The 19,042-nt window shown below is 40.6% G+C and overlaps 1 protein-coding gene across 1 annotated transcript in view; it reads left to right on the top strand.

Annotated features, from left to right (window-relative positions):
* The window catches only part of CHN1 (chimerin 1), a 64,335-nt gene that overhangs the window by 14,828 nt on the left and 30,465 nt on the right, over positions 1 to 19,042 (top strand). The window lies entirely within an intron of this gene.

The following is a 19,042-nucleotide window of genomic DNA, read 5'->3' as shown; positions in this document are numbered from 1 at the left end:
TTTTAACCTTTCCCCTCTACTATAAAATATTAAAGGTCTCTGCAGCTATTTAGTCTACTTATTTATTTCCAGTGTTACATTAACAATATCTAAACTGGTTATAGAGTTTTGTAATGGTAAATTTTGCACATTGCAAATTTTCATGATTTGGAGGTTAGTTATTTGTCATTGTGATTCTTCAGCTGTTTCTACAGTATAGATGTTACCATTAAGCCACTCCTTTATTTCAAATGGGCAAAGAATATTTAATCTTAAAATTGTTTACAGTGTATAAGACAATTGTATTTTATTTCTTAATATATTCAACTTTCCCTAAACAAATTCATTCCATAATCTATTCAGCAGTCTGCATATAATGACAGTAAAGTTGTCCACATTATAAATAAGACTGTTCATTAAGTTGATAAAATGTTAAAACATTTCACTTGGCTAAGTTCAGCCTGTCAGAAGCTGACAGAGCTATTTTTGGCCTCAGCCAGACTTACAAAGAAGGATTGCTCTCTTCAGAGAGTTGTAGTATCAGCTGAGAAGTAATTGCATCCTGGATTATAAAAGAAAAACAAAGAAGAAAGAAATCTTAGAACCAGTGAACATAAAAATATTAAAGGAGGCTGGGAATGTACTGGGCAGACAAAGCAGCTGCCTGAAATTTCATTTGTGTTTCAGAGACTAAACATAAAAGGAAAGCATAATGTAAATTCTGTTGTGTTAAATGAAATACTTTGTTTATTGAAAATCTGACAAATGAAAGTCTTTTTAAAAGTCATTTTTACATACATGTAGGTGTTAATGCATGTATAATAGTCTGATATGTTTCCCTATTTCACAAACTTCAGAATTATATCCATTAGGACTATCTAATATGCTTATAGCGTGTAGAAGAACTGCTCACCTTAGTTGGGATCTTTTGTCTCTCCAATCAGAAATACGTGATTTTCGTTTTTGTGGATGTGGAGGAAAGGTCTGACTGACGATTTCCAACATACATGACTATTGTAGTGAAACTAAGCTCCATACAGAGTCCACAGAGAGAGAGGCTCATAGGAGGTCCTGCAAATCCTCCTCCAGCAGAATCTGTCATTCTGCACTGAATTTGCTGAGAGATGAAGCACCCAACTTAGCTTAAAGTATGAATCTTCACTGTTATCAGATCATTTTGACAAAAGAAATACTGCTGGGATATTGAAGCTGGCTGACCATGTTTAATATCCAATTTCTTGCCTGTTAGGTACCAGTAGTAGAGGGGTGAGTTATCACTTACAGTTCCTGACAGCCGCTACTTCCAGCGTGTTGTTCAAAAGGTGGTTTTTTGCATAGTATCATAGACAGTTTATTATAATGCTAAGCCTGGGTAAAAATCTCTAAGTCTTCTGAAAGTCACCACTTTGAGTTTCTTTGGTAGAATTAACTTTTCCTGCATTTAGAAACTTTCAAGTGACAGCAGAACTCTGTTCTGTTACATTTTTTAGATTGATGAAAAATTGTTCATAGTAGAGGGATTTCAGTGATTAGTATTGAAGAATGCTGTTTTTTCCGTGTATTACATTGTGTTATGTCACTCACCTTCAACAAGGTATACATACTGTTTTGACACATTTTTCATTAAATAGCTCAAGGACTATTGAATATTTCTCAAAGATTGAAATTTTATGTGGAAAACCCTTAGACAGGTTAGTCATGTACTCTCAGCATCCCACCCTCTTCATCTGGAGCTTATGAGCGACTAGAGGGACTTCAGCCACAAAACGGTTCAACAGTAGTGGTGTTTTCAGCCCTGAAGCCCAGGTTTTAATACTCTTCTTTCTTTTGTCTTGTAACTGCATTGATGTGAACATACTGAGGCACACAGACATTGCAGGATAATTAAATGTGGGGATTTCAATTTACTTTTTGAGTCATTATCCAGTTGGGATTGCTATCTGTGGCTGCATGGGGACAATACAGTGTGATCTTTCTCACCACAGAGTGGTGTAGAGGTGACATCTTGGCTGTCTTTGCGCCTCTCAGAATTTTGGTGGGAAGATGGCACAGATTTTCCTGCATGTCACTTCACCCAGCAAATCTCCAAGGAGAGTAAGGTATTCAGCCCCATGACCAACATCTGATCTCACTAGCAACCTCAGCATTTGGAACAAGCAGTCATTTATAAATAGGTCAAGTAGTTTTTCTTTCTTTTTGGGGGCAGGGGTGGCAGATTGATTCCTGTTGTCCAATGTAAAGAGAGTATCATTGAATTGCAATGAACCAAAGAAAATTGTTCAGAGTTCAACATGAAAAAAACATTGTCTTATGATCCAAGCAGCAAGATCTGTGTGCCCATTAGCCCCATGGTGAGGATGAAAATTTCCTCGGTGTGTACAGCATTTGGCAATTAATGCATCTTTATCAGTTTTATAATGTAGTCACACAGCTTCTCCCTGCACAGTGTGCTTCTTCCTCTGTAAAGGCAGAAAGAAGTCCAGGTCTTTAACGTGATCCTGAGCCAAAATACATACCCAGATTTGTAGACTCTGAGGCTGTTCAGATACAAATCTAAATTTTGTGCCTGTGACTGTTGCCCAGTCATGTGTGGGTGGTGTATGGAATATAAGCCCTTCAGAACAAGGAAAGAAGAGACAAAGACACAGAGCCTGTGGAACAGCTGGTGGGAATGGAGTTTCACTTTCTGCCATGGAAACTGCCATGGCAGCTAGAGAATACACCCTAAGCTTAAGAATGAAATATTAAAGGGCACTCACCCAGTCTCCAGTTTGGCGTGGGGCAGTAGCAGGAAACGCTGCATTTTGTGTTAGATGCCTCCCATCAGGCACTTGTAATACTTTATTTGTTCCTTGCTCTTTTCTGCAATTAACATATGGTGGAAGAATTGAGTATATGTTGGGTGACACTTTTCATATGCAATATATTAAAAATGAGCCCTAGTAAAGGGGAAAGATTTAAAGACTATAAGAGATGAAAAGTCAAAAATTATGCAATCATTAGACAAGGATTGTAAGACACAAATTGCAATACTCCTGAGCTGTGCAAGAGACTGTATTGTGGCGTGATTTAAGATGCAGTTTTTAATGGGAAAAGCATGAGAATATAATCCCCTGCACAGCATGTGCTTCAATGATTATGAGAAAGAATATGACTGCATACCACGTACAAGTATATATTAAAAGTCAAAATTCTTGACTAATGGCTTAATGCTTTTTTGTAACTTATGAAGGAATTACTAAATAGTCAGAGATAATGGGAGGAGGAGAGACTGAAAACAGGAGAGTGCTTGTCCTGCTTGAATGTCCCAAATAGACGTTTTAGCTGCTGCACTGAAAAAGTGATGCTGCTTCCCAAAACAGTCTGCAAATTGTTCGGCACTCAATTGTGGGGCCATCACAGTCTGTGTGTTAAGAGAGGGCTAAGAATGATTTAAAAGAGGGCTTCCCATGTGGATTCAATCTGTTTGACCTAGTGTGAAAGTGGAAATAATACCCAGTATCATAAGATTTAGTTTTCCTCCTGTGCCTTGAACACTGATGGCTCTCTGAGCATTCTCTACTCTGAAAGGCAATTATGGCCTTAGAGCAGATGACTTGATTCAGTTAAACACCTTATAAAAGTGGTAGCTCTCAGAAATTAGTAAATACCTAGAAACATATCAAAGTCCTTCTTTAAAGCCCTGCAAAACATTTTTTTTTATTCTGACATGTTTTTGATTTCTTTATATGTATAATATGTGTAAGAAGTTGTATGAGTGATTGATTCAAGATTTAGTATTTGTTATGAGAAAATGAAATAATTAGTTACGAGTTACCCTGTCTTTCAAAATTAGATGCTGGGGTTAATGTTAGGATAGCAACTGAACCACATTTATTCATGTTTACTTTGGTGGTATGTGCTATTTCCTCAAGAAACTTTAGTGGCTGCAAATCAATTGAAGACCCTTTCTAGACTGTACTACATTCCATTCAATTCCTGTAGATGGAAAGAACTGAGAGAAGGTTTGTGGCAGGAGTCACTCAACAAAAGCAATCTTTTTTTCTGTTTTCAATTCCCTTAGCCGGTGATACCATTTTTTCCTCCATAGTAAAGAAGGCTGATTTTCTGCAGCTCTGTGCAAGGAGATCTGGAAATGTAAATCTGTATCATTTTAGTAGGAAACATGCTTTTACACCTGCCTTTGAAGATAATCCAGATCACAAAGTTAAGTGTGATCTGTGTACATTTGTAATGAATCCATAATAGACTCCACACACAAAATCAAGGGTGATACTTATTGGTGTTTGCAGAGGGACCAGTCTTACTTTCCAACCTTAAACTGACACTGGTATTTTCATTAATGACACCACTACTTTTCTACTTTTGCTCTCAGTCAAATCTGCTAGTAAGATCTGCTTAAACCTTTCCTTCACCACAGCTTATTTTATCTTCAGTGACAGTACACGAGAAGCTGTAGCCGAGGAAGTTGCAGTAGCTGCCAGAGAAGCACAGGCACCCTTATCGAGGTCTGTGATGGAGGAAGACAGCTTTGAACGGCACTGTTGGGTGCCCAGTAATGCCAATTCTTGAACTGATAGGGGCTAAAGAGAAGATACGGTCTTAATAACTGGAAGGAAAGTGTGCTTTGAGAGGTGAAGCAATCTTCATGCTGGAAGTTGTTTGAAATACTTCCATTTACTTGAATTAACTTATAAGAAAAGAGGGTGTATCTAAACAAGCCATAGCTGTAACAAGGGTAATGGTGAAGCAGTAATGTTTTTAAAAGTGCAACTAATGAATGTTTACCTTAAAGGACATTTAAAGATGCAGGAGACTGAGCACTGAAGAATCCCATGGGTTAACTTGAGGAGATTGTCAACTCTTTTCTCACAAATGTTCCTTTCCAGTCCCTGCGCGGGTGTCCATGACAATCACTCTGTAACTTTAATGTAATTTATAAATAAAACATAACTCTGTGGAAGGCAGAAACTTCTATTTATTTCTTCTGGGTTTAGCCCATCTTTCAGCAGAGACTTCAAAGCACAGACAATTTTGTCAATACCGAGAAAGTTCTTAGCAGGATGAAAGACAAGCCTACTTTTTAGGTAGCTGCTCCAGCATATCAGCAACATTGTGCTCAGAAGAGATTGCCCCAGCCTCAGTCTTCCTCATCTTTCCTTTCTGTGCATTAGCATTTATGCTGGTGGGGAACCAATGTCATGTATGATATTGTATATGGCAAGTACAGTTCAAGCTAAGATTGCAAATTGTTACAATGCCTTTTTAAAAATATATATGTTTTTAACTTAACCCTCTGTATATTAATACCCAAGAGAGTTAAGTGCATATGTTACCCAGTGTACAGACATCAGCACAAAGAAAATCCTTTTCTCCAAACTGCAGAGTCCTTTTTCTACTTATAATCACCAAGAGTAACCCAAGCCCTTATTTGTGTTCATTATGGCAGTAAAATTGATTCACTAAAAAAGCTTGTATAAACTGATTTTGTTTTAAGATTCAGAGCTTCCAAATGAAGCGTGCGCTTTGCTAATTTAAACCCCAGGTCACACACAGAATATCTAGTTTATGCTTATCGGTATCTCATGCTTATAAAAGACAAATTAGGAAGCAAAACTTGTTTTTTAAGGGTCTCTGACTGGACCTCCAGTGCTGAACACTGTCCCATAGTTCTCCTGTTTCTCCCAGGCCAAATTCTTTCTTCTTCTGTTGATGCCAGCTCTGGTTCATGCTCAGCTGTGCTCTGTTAATTCCTGCAGGTTACAAATGGCCTCCTGGCTGATTCCACTGAGCCCTGCAGGACTTGCCTGCCTGCCTCTGTGTATGTGTCTGCACCTCCAGAGCACATTAATGTAATGGTCACACGATAATGTGGGGGATTAATGTGAAGTAAGAGCTGTGTGCTCGTGTTGGTAGCCCGATTGCATGTTGCTGATGTAGTATTACCAAGGGTCAGAACAAATAAGGCTCCACAGCCTGCAGACAGTGAGCGAGTGCCTTGGGTCAGCCTGCATTTCAAGCAGAGACTGCACCTCCCGTTGCTATGCTTCTCCTGTAGAGGTGTTCCCTGTATTCTGAAGGTAAACACAGTTGAGGATCAGCATCCTGCTTCAGCCTTTTGCCATGCATACAAGTCACCTCACTACTTGCTGAGATGACCTTTCAAGTTACTTTCTGCTTTTTCAGCTAAGCGTGGCTCTTTTATGATCTGACATGTGAGATGTATACACAAAGATAGTCTTCAGAAAGTTTGGTGTCAAATTATACTGAGACAGGCAGGTGCCATGTGAAATCGAGTGGGGCTAGTCTTTTAGACTCACACATCAGACCCTCAGCAGAAGTGGGATGAGTAATTACCCTCAGCATATGCCCTGTGCCTGATTGAGCCTTTGTAAGATGAATAGTGTGCAGAACTGTTAAAAAGGCTGTAAAGCAGTACAGTTGCTGTGCAATTAATTCTAAAGAATAGTGCTTGTGTTGTTACTGATAAAATGAAACCATTAGTAGTGAATAAACTGTTACTCTTTTCCTGTGTTTCTTGTTTTTATGAGGTCAGTCAGTGTGAAGCCCTCCCCTCGGTTCTTTTCAGGATTTCTAATGCTTGGTGGTTTGGATCTGGCTACATTTTTAATGCCCTTCAAAAAGTACTGTATAGCACTAGTCTCTCTCACATGTACTGGCAGAAATTTCCTTTCTTTGTAACTGGAATAGGCTAGTGCAAGAAGACACACAGGGAGTGAGGGAGGACTGTCCTCTTGAAGAGCCAAAGAGGATAGCTTTCTTCGGGCTTTCTCCAGGGTGAGAATGAGTTTTCCCATCCTAGTGCACTTTAGTAGTTGGGACATAGAAATACAGAGGTCCAGCTCAACCCTGGATGAGCAATGGAGAGCTGTCGTGACTTCAGTCCCAGCACGCCATAGGAGTCTGCTGCTGACCTTCCCTAGGGCCTTACACTTGAGGCTTCCAAACAGGCCACCTAGATGTACACTGGGGAAGCCATAGAGACACATATAAGTAAATTACAATCTTCTCTCCCCCTTTTTTTTTAAAAACCCCTGTGGCTACTCTTGACTTTTTATGCCTTCTCACTCCATGTAGTGGCCACAGAAGGGAAAGGGTGGGTCTCTCTCAGAGCAGCCTCTAAAGCAGGTGTGTCATTCTGATTTATTGCTTGTGCAAAGGGCTTTCTGGATGGTGAGGGACTGCAGTGGGTTGCTAGCTGGCAGCTCCCTCGTTTGTTGTTCTCATTTCTTAGCTGTGTGAGTTTGGGGTCTTTTTTTTTTTAACTCCTCCTCCCATCTGGCAGCTCCTAATTATTTTCTATTACTAATCACTTCTACAGGAAACAGACTGGACTGTTGAATTAAGAGCCCTATAAAGGGATAATTTTGTTATTTACAAGTTTCTTACCTCACTTAAACTTTATAATGTGACACTGTATAGCTGGTGATAATCACCTAGGGCTACTATTGTGTCCAATCTCATAAACTGGGCAGGGTCAGGTCTGGTCACTCGTAGAATGTGAGAGGCCCAAGGAGAAGCTGGGGTAGTGCAGTTGGTAGCACTTTTGGCTGTGAACTAATATCTGAAATATCTTGCATTTTATGCCTTCTGCAGCTCTGTGTAGCCAGTTCAAACCTGTGTTAGGAGTCTGACTACCAGGGATTTTCTCCAGTTACCTCTCTCTTTGTTCAGATAAACTCCTTTCTCTCCTTACTGTTTGCTCTGTGTATGTCTAGATGGGAGCAGGGAAGGCATTTTACATTGATCACTGTTTACATGCTTCTAACTGCAAATACATGTCTTTTGGCTTCTGTACAGAGATGGAAAGGATGTGGAGCTGTGGTGGTCTGATGTGTCACCCCCATCCAGTTAGAGAATGCCCTGATAGGCAGGCACATCTGCTCCACTAATAATTGCCCATTCGTAAGTGGTTACCAAATGCTTAAGACCCATGGAGAGTGAAATGCTTGTTTTAGAGGTGATAGCAGAAAAAGAAGTAGTTAGGTGTTCGTAAAACAAGTATTAGACTGTGAAAGAAAAAAATAACGTTTTTCCTGCGGTTAATGCCACAGAAGCTGATCTGTTCTGGTCCTTCTTTCTTTTTAATCTTTCACAAGAAAAAAGATATTTTCAGCTAAAACTTCACATGCTTAATTTTAGTCTCTAGCTGAATGTTTTCTGACTTTGAACAAAGTAAGGAGAGCAGTTTTATTACTAAGCTCAACAAACTACTTGCTCCTATTATTTCAAACCTGTCACACTTGTCATCAGCAAAGACAGCAACTCTTGACAGTTTTGCAAAGTTTTCCTTTGATCATTAACTTTTAGAACATTAAACTTTTCCATATTTAACCTTTCTTCTGCATAGCATCAGCAGTTAGAAACACTGTTGCTTCTGGCATTTAGTGTTCCTACAGTCTTACTGTTTCAGTAAGGTAAGAATCACCATGCTGGAAAATCTGGTTCTCAGTTCTTAGTTGTTGCTCTAATCATCATCGTGTTAGTATTGATATTCCTCAGTATCAACTTCCATACAACTTCCAAGATAAGTACAGGATGACATGTTTCTAATAGTGAAGTTCATATCATAATGCACTTTGATTATATTGCTGTGTAGTGAGGATTATTATTGCATTTTCTTAGAGCTTAAGCAGTTAGAAATAAGTTGCCTAAGGAACCTTAGAGCTAGTATCAGAGAGTATAATGTCCTTTATTAAGCCTTAGTCATCTGTGTATGTGATTTAATAAATTTTTTCATGTTTTCCAACTTGTGAATTAGATAAATTATCTAATCTCATTTAGTAATCTTGCTTAAAGGCAAGCATCTTTTACCCTTCCTGAGAGGGGATTGGAGGAATTCTGTGGAAATAGGAAAAGGCTCTGTTCCCAATTTCCATTTTGCATGTAATGGTGGAACATTTTAAAAGCTCTATGCTTTATATCATGTGTCAAATAGTTTATTGGTAGAAGATTTCTGATGATTTTACATTGCTGGAAAAGTCTTGAAGCCATTTCCCAAAGTTAATATGATAGTGAATTACATTTGCATTCAGGCATTTCTGTGAATTGGATGATGATTAGAGTAGCAATATGTTTAATGCAAATGTACAAAAATTGCAGAAAATATCCTGTGTTCTTATGTTTCACAGAATTTCAAGTGCTCAGTCTCTTAAGTGACAGCTTCTCATTCCCTCCAGCTTCCATCCAAATCCTTGCTAGCGCTGGTCACAGCCGGTGCCTGGGAGCTTCCAATCACCTCTGCCACAATGAAGTTCTCAAGGCAGACTCACTGGTCAGTAAGCTGATCTTGCTGAGAGCTTACTGGATGATTTTTATGGACCTTATGGATTAATTCTCTTGGGCTGTTTTTATTGTTGAAAATTCACACAACTGCAGTGCTAGAAATTTTACAAACAGTGTCATTTTTAAAGTGCCAGTTGATGGTGGCAGTACAACTGAAAAATTGCCCTGTAAGATAAGATAAAAAGCATGCTAAGAAAGAAGGAAGAAGTTGTGGTGGTTTAACATTTTGTTCATTTCCACTGAGTTTAAGTAATGCAAATATACCCTAAACAGTCTTTTAGCTTTGATGTGACATGTACTCAAAATAAAAGCCATTGGTCAAAGACCATACACATCTGAAATCCCAGGTGTAGATTGTGACCTGGGACTAGAGTATTTCAACTGAAAATAGTCATCTGCTAAATGTTATGTTGTAAGAAACCACTGACTTGCTGGGGGCAAAAAAATAAAAACCCCTAGAGTCTCTCCTGTGTAACAGAGGTTGTATGATCTGTCCATGTGCCAGTGCTTCTCCCTTGAAAGGTAAATATTCTGTATAGCCGAGATTTATGATGGGGAGTTGCATTGCCAGCCCCATTTTGAATCATTCAAAATCATTCCATTTTCAAGTCAAGTGGTTATTTAAATTTGTTTCAAAGATGCTGTGTTTGACCATTTGAGATGATGATTTCTTGAGTGCCTGTCTCAAGAATTTTTAACAGTCATAGCTTTCTGTAGGGAAATGGGATGTTTACTGCCCTTTTATGAAAAATTTTCCTGACAGAAGCATTTTAAAATGTTAATTAGGAAATTTAGAGGGAATGAATGGGAAAGATGAACCATATGTGTAAAAGAAGAGAAAAGAAAATTGGAACACTGGTCAACAGAAGTGAAATGAGCCTTTTCTGAGAATGTGGTCAGGGATTAGAGGACTTTATGGGTGGAAATAAACTGATAATTCATTAATAACTGATAGTATGCCTTTGGGAGCAGACTAATTCCACTGCCTATTCCACTCTGGTTTTTCATTCATTGCAGGTTTCAAAGCAGTCTTGATTTAAATAGAGATTTATGCAAGGGAGTCCACAGGATACTCATTTGAAGGATGATCAGCCCATCTGATTCTCCAAGTGTGCCTAATTGCACTGTATAAAATGAACAGACCCTGACCCACTGGTGCAGCTATGCCCATGGACACACATGGACCTTCAAAACTGGTAATCAGGGTCCATGAGGAGTGTTGGTGAACACTGGGGGTTACCCCATTGTTTAATTTTCTGCAGTGAGGTGGTCCATAAGCAGGTTTTCACCATTATAAATTTTGCAAGCACATTGCATATATCCATTTGACAACTCTAGTATTCCTTCAGGTTAAACATTGTTTTCACCTTGACTCAGTTCAAATCAAATGGTAATTCAGGAAGGATTAGGAGACTTTGCATTCTTACTCTTATTTATGCTAAATAAGTATGATTATGGAGTGAAAGTATGATTAAGAAAGAAACTGTGACAGCACATGTATCATAGCAACACAGCTTATTCAGGAAGAAGTGGATGGATTCAAAATAGAGGCTGTGCCAAAGGAGCAGGTGTAGTCTGAAATACAAAGAGTGTTTAGAAATTAATGAGCTGCAGTTTTCAATTATAACATACATTGAATTAATCTAAATTGAATTACCGTGTAGAACAAAAAAAGGCTAATATTAAATACATTAGACTGTCAGTCAAGAATAACGTGAAATGAGTATTATACATCAGATAAGAAAATATCGAGGAGACATAAAAAGAAATTTCCATACCATTTGCCCATGTTATACCAGTAAAAACTCCATGTCATACCAGTAAAACTCCTATTCCACAAGGAAAAAATTTAAAAACACCTAGTAAATATAGAAAGAGAAAGACCTTGTGGATTACACGTTTTTCATTAGCCCTAAGTGTATATACATTTTCAGTTACAAAAGATAACAGAGGTTGATTGTAAAAACTGCTTTTATCAATAAGATTGTTAAATGGATATTATAAAGGAAATGTAACTTTTATATTTCCTCATCAAAGGGTATGGCTAAACTTCTCTTTTATTTTTATTTTTCCTTTTATTTGAAGATATCCTTATAACAGTATGGGTCAGATGAGGAATAAAACCACCAGTCCCTTGTGGTTTCGAAAGATTAGTCTTAATAGCCTGTTTTCTCTTATGATACTTTAATTTAGTGTATCAGTAATAAAGAGCATTTGCCAAAAGAGGAGCATTCATACCACTGCTGATTTGCATTACATTTTAACTGCTATCATTCCTAAAGAGCAAATGGCATTTATAAATTACTTTTAAGGTCTTTTTGGAATATAGTCTGCCTTGACATGTCATGAGTCAAGAGGCTTTTGCTGGAGTGACCCTTCACTGCAATGAATGCCAGTCGTGCCTCAGTCCCTGCAGACCAGCAGGGAAACATATCCCAGACAAAGGGATGGGAAGAAAATGCAACACTGGCAGCTGAACTAGGAAATGCTGACTCAACGAGAGCAAGATGGAGAAGCTGCTGAGGAACAGGCTATGTGTGGCTGACCAGGGTGAGGGTTGCTCCCTTAAGACAGAGCTCCTTGTTTCATCAGCTCGCCTTCCTGAAGGCCTTGTAGCTGCAAGACAGATCTCTCTAGCTCCGATTTAGCGATGCGTCATGGTGTAATAATTAACTTAAACTGTGTGAGTAGTCCTCCAAGTCTCTCTGCTCCTGCCTTGCTCAGGGAGAGCAGTACCTGACCAAGGTGTATGCTTTAACTCACTATTTAGCATACCACCTCCACCCAGGCTCCTGGCAGGAGGGGAGGAAGATAGGATGAACCAAAACTATGAAGGATGGAGGGGTGGATGGGAAGGACAGAAAGCAAAATTGTAAAGGACAGTCTTTGTCTGGAGGATTTACTGGAGACAAATTCCAGTGTTTAATGATGCTTCTCTTCTTTTTCACAAATCATCTTGAGTGGTTTGCCTGGGGAACAGTGATGCTGCTAGCCCCCTGAGGCAGGGAGGTGGTACCTTCTTGTCCTCTACCAGTTCTTGGTCTCCTGTACTTTTCCAAGTTTGGTTGGGGTTGGCCCCCTTTTAAAGCAATTTGTTTTCAGGCAGAAGAGTGGGACTGTGATAAGGAGCTGCTACAAAGCAAAGAGACACTGAGGCTGATGCCTCAGCTTGAACTCATAGTCATGGGAACTGCTTTCTTCACCACAGTCAGAGTTAGGAGCTCATTTCTTAGCTTTTATCATGGTGTTTGATTGGCAGCTCCTGCCTCAGTATCACACAGCTTGGTGGCAGCTCTCCTTTTGTCAAGCAGTCACATCCTGCCTGCCTCTTGCAAGCAGGCTGGTAGTCTCTGTAAGGAAAGGGCTGGAGCAGTGGGTTATTTTAACAGAGACAACTGGGGCCATGGGGCCATCTTGCACTGGTGTGTGCAGGGAAGAGCCCTGTGGCTCCTGCTTGTCCCAGGATAAGGGCAGGACTACACTTTCTCATCCACAATGCAACTCTGTCAGGAGGCGTATCACTATGCTGCATAAAGGAAGTTGTAGCTATAGCTTATAAAACCAGTTAGCACCATTATTGATTGCAATGTCACACCCCTACCTGTGCATGTTCCCATGTGCCCACATACACCCCTGCAGTGGGATTTGTACCAATGGAGTGTGGAGGAAATCCCTGGAATTACCTGTACATGGCGGGCCAGTTGCTGACCTCCCTGAAAGCTAAGTTGCTTGATATTAACAAAGTCCTCCAGAACTAGACCAAAAGCAGAACTTCTTTTCCTGAAGGTACTGAGAAATTTTTATTTTATTTTTGCCATGTCTAGATCCATAGTTATATACCAAAATACATCTCCCACACCCCAAGGAAAAGAATGGGTTGTATTTCCCACTGAAAAGTGCCTTGCTTTTGTGCCACTATCCAAAAAAGTAAATGTTCATTAGTTTTATCTTGCCAGTTACTGAAAGAGAGGAATAGGCACATGGGTGGTTTTTGCTGGCACACAGTTTGGAATTGTCATTTCCAAAGGGCCATATCAGTAACTGCCAGGAGCAGATCTACAACCCGTCAGCCACTAGGAACAAAATAAATCCAGATCCCGATCAGCTGCAGTGACCAGGAGGTTACAGGAGTAAAGCTACAGAGAAACTTCTCTGTTGGCTTCCCTTAAGGTCTCTCTGCTTTTTCATGAGTATGCTCCACATGGTAAGCCCACCAGTGGGAACATACAATCTTCCCAAATAATGCCAATACACTCTAATTGTATTGCACAATACAGTACTGAAGGAACTCACTTTTGATGCAGTAATTTCTAGCAGCAATATCGGGCAACAATTTTTCCATAATTTAATCTTTGGATTAGATTATTTATTTATTTATTTTAATTTAACAGCCTTACTTTAAGTCAAACTAACATTTTGGCTGAATTTGTTTAATTAAATTTTCAATTAAACTTTTTTTTAAATCTTCTTTTAAAATTCTAGATATAAAAATGTTTGTTACCAGCTATAGAAATCATATATGCTTTTATCAAAAATATAAATAGCCATTTCTTTAGATTTTGCTATAAGTATTTCACAGGAGGGAGTGGGGAAGGTCTGATTTAACTAGAACTCAGTCCATTAGGAAAATTTTGTTATAAAACCCAGAACTTTTCTTAGCAGTACTATTTCATCATTTAACCATGACTTAAACCCAACTCCCCTGTGGGTAACTGTGGACTGAAAGCGGGGCTCTGTGTGGCCAGAGGATTCCGTTCTGCTTGAGCCCTGTGGGAGCCTGAAGGTGTCCACATGCCAGGTAAATGCGGCCGTGTTGGAATGGCAGCAAGAGAAGTCCCTGGTGGCTGAGACTGTGGGATGGTCCTTCCCACCCAGCTTCTGAGATGTCAACTTTCAGGATGAACTTTTCTTTTAATAGCATTCCTACCCTCTGCTCACACCATGTGGGCAGAGGCTATGCCTGGCATTAGCATTCTACAAGTGAAGAAAATTCACTGAAAGCAGCTTATCACCACTTTTACTTAAAAAGTAAAATTTTGGGCTCCTCTTTCCCCTTCAGAACAATCCTATGAAAGATATGACTGGGAAAGTTATATTTAGCATGGAACAAACTTCCACTAAGAGCAGCATTGAGGAAATTTGTCTCAGTTTCACAATCTGACTGATTAGCTTTTGAAAATCATGTAGTGGGGCCATAAAATACGCTCATAAAGTGTTCATACAAGCAAGGATTTTCTAAACATATGCATTTGGCTAAGTTAGCTATACAGTGAAATAGAATACCTCAAAATGTACAGTGGTTCACTGCATAGTAAACCAAATGTCTTGTTTCTTGATATATGTACAATAGGGCATCATCACTGATGTTTTAAAAAAATGCATGCAATATAACTGCTGGTTATTCTTAAAATACAGGGAAGGGATCATATTATATATAAATTCTGAAGCAATAAAGGCATATTTAGTCATAACAACATGAAAATACCATTTGAGAATGAAAAGCCTGCAGTGTGCTATACATGCATTCTGAAGAAAACATGATAATGTGTTTGAGAGTGGAGCCAGGTGCTCAGAAAACTAAACATTCCATTGTATTGGAAATGCACATGGGCTTCAGGATCAACTGACCAACTCTAATCTGGTTATTCTAGGACTTGTGATCTTAACCTGACTTGAATTTTTCTGTTTTGGTTTGGGTTTGGTTTGGGGTTTTTTTTTCCTGAAGTAATTTTACTTTATTACTCAACAAATGGGAACGCATTGATTTCCCTTTTTAGAAAGATAATTTGTACGATGTTGACTGAACTGTGTGACTGGATTAAACTTACATAATGTGTCTTTCAGAGAGTGACTAATTGGAATTTACTGCAAGTCGCGGATGACTTTTAAATCAATTCTGTGAAGGCTTCATAATAAGACCTACTGATTGGGAGATTAGTACCAGAAAACATGCATACATTATCCAGCTAGCACTGAGAGCAAATAGTGCTCCAGAGAACAGCTGTTTTTCCTGCACCCTGAAGGACTGCTCCAGGGACAAGTGAGGAAAGTGGAGTCCCAGTAGGAGCTTGACTGAACCACTCTTATGGTTGAGGTTTTATAACTAATGGGAACATTTGAAACAGCATGTTACAGTCTTTTTTCCCTTTTTTTTTTTTTTCCCCCCTTCAGTCCATACGTACAATGTAGAACCTCTAAACAGATGTCGTGGTTTAAAGGCTGTTGTGGGTTTGGTTTTTAAGTGCTTAAATCACTGAAATGTACAGGACTGCAGCTGCCCTGGTTGCATGCTCTGCTGGGAAGTTGCTTGGCTGTTGCTCCAGTCATTCCATTTTCAGTTCACCTCAGTCCTGTGAAATCACGTCCTGAAATTAAATTTAAGAATGACAGCCTTGCAGTTTTCTTCCCCATGGAGTCTGCACAGCATATTTGCTCCCTCCATGTGCAATTGCGATTGCAAATGTTTGTCACAAACAATTACTAAAAGAAAAAAATAAAATTAAGACTTAGGAAAGTGGAAAGGAAATTACTTTCCTCTTCAGATTTCTACCTCTTTTTCATCCAGTATATAGCAGACAGTATCTTCAGGCAGCATCTTCAGGCAGAGCGAGTTATAAAGATAATTTGTTGGAAAATGAAAGGGCTCTGGAGAGGAGACTTTGCTGGCGGGTGGGAGTGCAGGAGCCACTGGTGGAGAGCAGGCATTGAATCAAAAGCCAGCCAAGGGTGTAAGAAGAGGGGCAGGACCTGCAGGCTACAGGCAGTAGAGACAGCACAGAGAGCCTGGAGCAGGAGAGTGTCTTGGGAGTGGAGAGCTTCCTGCAGGATTTGAGTTAAGCCCCTAGACTGTGACTTCACTTCTCTGCTTTCAGGGATGATGACTCATCTCTGCAGTGACTAGGGCTACCTGAGGACAGTGGCTTACTCTCTCTTACTTTATTACCTCACATACGAAAAAGTTAAAGATCTGGACCTGGCTGATAACCCAAACTGTTGTCAGGAAGGTGTGTACAACAGAACTTTCATTCTTCAGTTTGGTTTTCAAAAGAAGGGATTTGGTCTGTGAGCATTACTTTGCAAAGCCAAACTCCCAAAGTTAGGCAATGGCAGAAGAATGAGCATACACATTATAAAATTGTGTCATCTGAAAGCAGTTGTATAAATTTTAATTTTTCAGTTGCTAGCTTTATGACTTTAACTTTCTTTCAATCTCTGTTTCTGGTGTACAGTAGTGTAGAGCATATAGCCGAGGTGAATGGCTGTAAGGGTAGGTGGTGAGCCCAGTACTCCTTTATTTGTAAACAGCAGAAAATGCTTTGCATTGAACAACGAGAAGCTGATTTATGTGAAACCAATAAGCGGTCTCTGTTAGAGTACTGTAGCACAAAGCAGTGTTAAAATTAAAATTCATAACTGTATAACTACTTTCCAGATTATAACACGTTTTCATAATTACAACCATGAGATACGACCTTTCCCTGTTGGGTAGTTTTGCTTACCTTTTTATTGGTATTCTTAGATTTAATTTTCCAGGATCCAGAGATCTGTTTCTACTATCATGACTCTAAAGTGCCATTGAAAATAACTCAGTTCTTCAGAATTAGGAAAAAGGAAGCTGACAATTAAGGAGTAAGTATGCCAAAAACCAGATATGTGCTCTACTAGCAATTGAAAGGGAAATTCAGCCTGCTTTATCTTGCTTCTTAAGTGGAATTACACAAAATAATAAGAGTTGATTCTGATAGTAAACGTATTGTTGAAAATCACTGCATTATTTATTTCCAACAAATTCCATTTTCAAAGATTTTATTTCCAATATGAAGTTTTGGTGATGCATTTTTTCCCTTTAAAAAATAAGAGGGATTTTGGGTTCCAGAGAAAAGTGTCATGAAATGTTTTTTAGAATTCATTACTTACTTCCTAGCCTGTTGTCATTCAAAGTTGTTTGGAGAGGATGACTCCTCTGGGGCAGGTGTAGGTCCACCTTGTTCCATGAGGACTTTCATGTGATATAGTTCTCGGGAATTAAATTGTGAAGTGACTTTAGCTAGAAGGAAAGGAAAGAATGAGCTCAAGCCTGCCTGCTTCCTCCTCCCAAGTCCATACTATTTTCACACTTCATGTAGATGAAGTAGTCAGTTTTTGTCATCTCTTTTGTCATCATCCAGTTTTCTTGATCTCCTATTGCCATGGAGAGTTAACACACTTGCGAGGATGGACAGAAAAATGCTTAAGGAGCATTCACCTGCAGCAGAAGGGAGTGGTTAAAAGCAAGATAGGCAGATTGAGGTAGTCATTGGAAAAGTATTTCTTGATCAAGCACCCCCCTGCCTGCATTGAAACTGGGAACTGAGTCAGACCCCTGTATGAGCCAATAATGCCTGACAACATCATTCTGTGTAATCTGTAGCCAGTGTTTCAATTATTAGTTTTATTGCACATTAGTGTTTGCTGAAGCACCAGCCTTGATCCTTAATCTCTGCACCATGACCCTATGCTAAAACCCAGCAAATTTTTAAAACCTGTTGAGAAGGTACGGGTGGCCACACTGGAGAACAGAAGAGGGGCTCTCAGTGAGCACTGTTCTCAGCTGTATTGGCAGGACTGAGCTAAATTGGAACACTGTGATCCAGCTGCAAAGCACATACCAATTCCACCCAGAAGCTTGTGACAAACTGTGCTTGTCTTTGGTTTCTGACTCAGGAGAGATAAAAATACCTCTGCTGCAGCAGGGAGAGCGGTTGCAGTGCGGCAGCCTGTGCCGGGGGAGGGAGGGCTGCGCGCTGGCTGCCTGCACAGGCAGGCTGTGCACAAGGGAAGGTCCTGTGGCACCCTACATCTCAGCAGGGTGGTCAGCCCCACGGTGTAAAGCTTTGCTGTAGTCAGATCAAGGGTCCGTTTTTGCTTGTCTCTGACAAAGACTGTTCACACATGCTTGGAGAGCACCAGAAGGAAAGGGGCAGAGTCGAGTGGCCACCGAGGTGAATCCTCCCGGCTGTCAGTGCTCAGTGAGGGAGCCGCCTGAGCTGGGCTGCCCTGGTGGGCAGCTCCGGGTGGATGTGACATAGTCTGCCCTGCTCCTCTGTGAGCCCCTTGATTTTGGCTCCTGTGGCAGTAAGTTCAAGGCTTTTATGGTTGTGCGAAATAGTTTCCTTTGGTTTGTGTGAGGGCTGGCCAGGACCCGACTGCCCTGTGCACATTTCATCGTCAATTGCATCCGTCCAACTTCAGGTTTTGGTTCAGTGGGAGACTGTGGTCATTCATCTTCTGCTAGGATCTGTAAATTCCTAAAGAGAGGCGTCACCAGCAGTTCGGGGTTCAGGTCTTTGCTGGATGGAGTGGTGAAATGAACTTGGGGTGACATTTGTGTTCACAGCTGTACAAGATGTTAGACTGGTGAGCTTGTTTTCACACGAAAAGCACTGAAAACCGTACTTTTAAGGGAAGAGTGGTGCCTATCAGCGGTCACATCACCCGCTCCTGGCCGTATCTCCTGGTGGACAGGCCATGTCAGACGGGGAGCCCGGGGTGAGCCGCTTCCCGCCGTGTGCCCTGGGGCTGCTGGTCGCTGCCCTACCTCCCGCGGCAACCCCCCGGAGCGCAGCGGGGCCATTTTCTAGCGGTGCGTGCCTCGTGCGGGGGGTGCCCCTCCCAGAGCCCGCCGTGCCGGGGGCCGTGCCGGGAGCGGCGCTCCGGGCGGGGCCGGGCCGGGCCGGGAGGGGCCGCGCCGCCCGCCCCGCCGGGGCCCCATTGGCTG

This window comes from Corvus kubaryi, unplaced genomic scaffold, assembly GCF_017639235.1.
Source record: "Corvus kubaryi isolate FWS band 111438036 unplaced genomic scaffold, C.kubaryi_AGA036_p1.0 37396, whole genome shotgun sequence".
Lineage (NCBI taxonomy): Eukaryota > Metazoa > Chordata > Aves > Passeriformes > Corvidae > Corvus > Corvus kubaryi.
This window is presented reverse-complemented; position numbering and strand designations above follow the sequence as displayed.